Source organism: Anguilla anguilla, chromosome 4, assembly GCF_013347855.1.
Source record: "Anguilla anguilla isolate fAngAng1 chromosome 4, fAngAng1.pri, whole genome shotgun sequence".
Lineage (NCBI taxonomy): Eukaryota > Metazoa > Chordata > Actinopteri > Anguilliformes > Anguillidae > Anguilla > Anguilla anguilla.
This window is the reverse complement of record NC_049204.1, coordinates 7,252,924-7,257,923: the sequence shown is the minus strand read 5'-3', so window position 1 is coordinate 7,257,923 and position 5,000 is coordinate 7,252,924. Positions and strand designations below refer to the sequence as shown.

The 5,000-nt window shown below is 46.8% G+C and overlaps 1 protein-coding gene across 1 annotated transcript in view; it reads right to left on the bottom strand.

Moving 5' to 3' along the window:
* LOC118226072 (phospholipid phosphatase 2-like) overlaps positions 1-5,000 on the bottom strand; it is a 29,099-nt gene that overhangs the window by 10,339 nt on the left and 13,760 nt on the right. The window lies entirely within an intron of this gene.

The window sequence follows — 5,000 nt, the reverse complement described above, 5'->3', positions numbered from 1 at the left end:
GACTGAAAGGTTTGTTTCTCAGGAGCTGACTTGAGGTAAAAGCAGGTCATATGTATACGACGGGTCCGTTGAGTTGCTAGGCGAGCGTGTGACGCATGCGCTGCGAACAATGCCGCCAGTTGGGTTGACCTGACAACGGACAGGTCATCCTGCGTTTCGCCTTTTCAGCACCGAAGGGGGTCCTGGATCCTGTTCAGTGGCCCCCCCCAGACTTAAAACAACAGGACTTGAGAAAACTCGTCCGGGACTTTTTTTGGCGGCCGCAGACATTGTGAGGGGAGTTCCTTCGATTGTTTGCAAAAGGACAATATTATTGTGAGTTTCGGGGAAGCCAATAGTAAAACAATGACAAACAGTGTGGTTTAGCCTCGGGTCTGACCGCAAGGGCCCCCCCCCCCCCCTCTGGATCTCAGACGGAGGAAGGGTTGGGATTCCGCTCGGCAGGTCTTATACCCCCCCCCCCCCCCCCCCACTCTCAATAGGATTACAGCATGTTTTCTTAAGACATTCTTCCACAGTGCGGTGCAGGTCAATGAGTAACCAGATATAAGACCTGCCGAGTGGAATCCCAACCCTTCCTCCGTCTGAGATCCAGAGGGGTCTCAAGAGCGTAACAAGGGGCCCCCAAAAAAGGGTATTCCAGTAACAGGACACTTCCTCAATGGTGAGTGAGTGGGAGTGGGGCGTTTCCGTGGAGACAGATGCTACTTGAAGCGTACACTGTAGTGCACCGTGCCGACTGGATCTGTTAGCTACCATCAACGTCCACAGGGGGCGCTGCTGAGCAGGGTTTTCACTTTATGTGCATCCTGAGGCTCCGGGACAGGGGCGGAAAACTAATTTCCCAGAGGGCCGCAGTGGCCGCGGGTTTTTTACCGCGGTTTCTTTTCGAACCAGCTGCCAATTAAGCCAATTGAGAACCAGGCGTGGTGAGGATTCTTTAGCCAATCAACGACTCAGCTGAAGCGCTGATGCAGAGCACGCCCACTTGGAAACCAGCGGATGCTGCGGCCCTCCAGGACTGCAGTTTGACACCTCTGCTCTAGGACCTGGTAGGCTCTCATTCGCTAGGCTCGTAACCACACAGTACAAAAATCACGGCCAGTTTGAACAGTATCGAGTGTTAAGTTCTGGGATTTGTTTTGATAACAAACCACCGTTCAGTCACGTCTTCCTGCAAGCCGTACCCTTGTGTAGGTGGGGCTCTGTTTGGAGGTGGTGATTCAAGCCAACTCAGCCACCCACCTATTGCAGGATAAAACTTTCTAGATGTTCTAGACACAGTGATTGTGGTTGAGATTAAGTACCAGCATCTTGCTCCCACACGAATGCGTACAAAAACAAAAACACAGACACCGGAGTTGTGCATTCTTGCATTCTTTGTGAAAATAAGTGGCCTAAACATTTGTCATGTTTGCCAGAATGTTTAGTCGACATGTCCTGTAATCCCTGCACAAACGCTACTGAGCAGTCACAGGAAAGTGAAAGGGATAAGTGTCTAAGAATGAGTTTCAATAGGCATTCGTGGAATAATTTTAAGAGCCATTATTGTGGCAGGCAGAATAAACTGGCATGCTTCCGTGATTACAGTTGCCACTGTCACAACATTGCAATCATGTTGCGTTAGTATGTGCAATTGGCAAGTCCACGTGCTAATATGGCTCCAGAAACTTCTTTGTTAAGCAGGTGTACCATCTGATTATCCACCTCCGAAATGGTGACGGAATTTCAATTCCTAGTGAGGAGAGCTCAGTTCTTACGCTGTAAACTGCACACACTTCCACAAACGAATCTCCCAAGAAAGAAAGCGTTTTTAAATCGCCAAAATAACAAACTATTTTTTTGCAAAAAGGCAGACATTACGTCACTTTTCTAAATCTGGCAACTAGTAGGTTACATCCAAGGTCTCCTAATGTCTTTTGGCAATTGCTGGACATTTTAGGGATTTACTAAGAAAGAAACCATGGGACCCTGAAACCAGAGTTGGTTACACGGTCTCCGTATGCGGTGCACACATTAAAGGAGAAACGCAAATTCAGGGTTTTTAAAAACACACGCAGCGTTATGAAATTACAGCCTCCTTCGACAGTGAGTGACATGGTTATCTGCACCAGCATGCCCAACTACACATTTACTAACACAGAACATCTGACAAATTCTTAAACTTGGGAAACCTCAAACCTGTCCTGTGAGATTTTAAGATAAAAAAAAAAAAAAAACTGGAATAGTCAAAACTCATTATTTAAATTTCTGAGGACTATACTGGAACGAGTGTCATCTTGTATTGCACTAAAATTTGAAAATACAGGGGAAAAAATGCGTGAACATTCAGTTCAGTCCACCTGGTTTATCTGGCCAGAGCCCCTCTATAAAACTAGGGATGGAGCATTACATTACATTACAGGCATTTAGCAGAAGCTCTTATCCAGAGCGACTTACATTGCATCCAATTATACAGCTGGATATATACCGGATGAAAGCAGGTTAAGTACCTTGCTCAAGGGTACAACGGCAGTGTTCTACCGGGGAATCGAACCTGCAACCTTTAGGTTACAAGACTTACTCCTTAACCATTATACTACACTGTCACTGCAGAGCAGCAGTTTCCTGTAATGGGATTACTAATCCCACAAGCCAGTTGTTGGCCCCTTATTCAAAGCTGAGTGAGTCTGTGTCTCTCACTCAGACCTGTGTAAAACAATTATTTGAAATACTTCAACTCTTTAGACACGAGTCGAATCCCTTTCTCCACCTTGTTACTGTGCTGGTCTGCATTTACCAATGTTAGCTGTCGCTGACTGAAATGGCTTAAGGTTGGACTGGAAATGAAAAAGGAAAAAAAGCACCAAATATTATGCACTTCAAAACATATATTTTTACTTGAAAAAAAAAAAAAACGATACTTTCTTTTCCTATCGCGTATACGACATAAACCGAGGCTGTTTTTCCGGTTAGTCTGACAGAAAAAGAGAGCCAAGAATAGAATCGGACTCCTCTCTTGGGCCAAATGAAAATGAAGTTAAAGAGAAGCATCAAAAGAGAGTCCTGGGAAGTTTTGGTCATTACAGATCCCTGGGCACTTATCACAAAGAGCAAAGGGGGCATTCCCCAATGTCCTGGCAACGTAATCATCATCCAGTTTAATTGCTTCTATGCTTATTTTTTTTACCATAAGTTCACAGACCACTGGAAACCCCTCCCCCCCCCTTCTCCAGGGCCCAGGACAGTGTACCCGGTTGTCCCCTCCCTGACGGCGAGCCTTCGCTCGAAGGCAAGTCACCCAGCCCCCCTGCCTTCACTGAGAAGAGCTTTGAGATCATAAGATGAAAAGCCCCGCACGAATCCAGTCCATTACATTTCATCTCACTGGAGGGCCTAATGTAATGGACGCTCCTCATGTTCATCAGCGCCTTTTGTAACTGCAGCGTACCACACACTACCGTTTGATATCCCGATATCAAGGACCCTAACCCTCCTATGACTCTGCGTTCACAGCTGTTCTCCCGATTTCCGGTGGTTTCCGAGCCCCACAACGCCCCCACCCCTTTACCCCACGCCCCCCAGCCACACACACCCCCCCCCCCCCCCCAACCACATTGTGTGCCTCATCAAGGAGTACAACACCTGCAGGGGCTAAAGCCCTAGAATCAGCACATTCACTTTCTGTGGTTATGGCTGAGCTGCAGGCACAGAGGGCCGTGCCTACATTTCGTACAGGAAGTAGATGAAGACGTGGGTGCAGCTGGACTTTAATGAGCAAACAGTAATGACTAAGCCAAATAATATGTTCTGTGCGCGGTCATATTTCCTGCTAATTACACAATACTGAAAATAAACACATTTACATTTTCAAGAGTGCGTGCGTGTATTAGACACTGAGAGACTGAGAGAGTTTTTGTTGTTGCCGTTGGACACAGTCCATTTTGTAAAGCCAGTGAACCACTGCTGCCAGGAACATTGCTCAAGGGTACATTAACATTAACACCCCCCCACCCCAACCCCGGGGGGGTTGTGGGCCTGTAATCTCAGAATCAAACCCCAGTTCATTAACCATTAGCCACCCAGCCAGCCAGCAGGGTAACCTCACACGAAGACACAATTCACAGCCGCAAATTTTAGCAATCGCACGTTACTTATTTAGCTGGCATCGCAGGCTGCATAGTGAACATAACAACAAAGCCAGCCAGCCAGCCAGCCAGCCAGCCAGAAAGTTAGCCATCCGGTGGTCAGCTGTTAAAGTTATTTATTCACTAGTTTCATGATGCACACGATGGGTTGTGCTACAAATAACTGTCAATCAGAGTCTTATTTGAACCGATGAAGATGCTTCATAAGAGGTCAAAGAAAAAAGTGATTGGTTCAAATGGTACCGTTAGCATACGATAGCCACGCCCCTTTTTTGTTAATGATGCATGATTGTACAATTATGAATGTCCACCAATAGGACATCTGTCATAAACGCAGTTAATTTGAGAGGGCATACAATCGCACATGAAACACAGGCAGCCACACAAGATTACATATGTCCTCCCAGGTTTTACTGTATACTAAGACATATATGCATAAAGACTGTCTCATACATACAGTGCCCTCCAAACATTATGGGAACAGTAGAACAGCTGAAAATGGGGGGGGGGAGGGGGGGGGGGGGGGGGGGGGCGTGCTCGACACAAAAACAGCCGTTTCTGTAAAAGGGTAAAACGCGCACACACGTAAATGCCATGAAATAAAAGCTTTTGTCTCACGTTCACCTTTCGATCTCAAATCCAAATGCCTAAAGTACACAGCAAAAAAATAACTCATTTCACTCTATCCACCGTTCCCACACTTGTGGAGGGCACTGTACGAACGAGGAGCAGCCATGGCTTGTAGGCCGCAGGCCCGGGTAGTCATGACTCCTCATGGACAGAGCAGGCGCAACCAGTTAAAATGGCCTCTTTGTGCCGGAGAAAGAATGGACAATGGCTGATAGGACGAGCACCGTGGGCAGAATTACACAA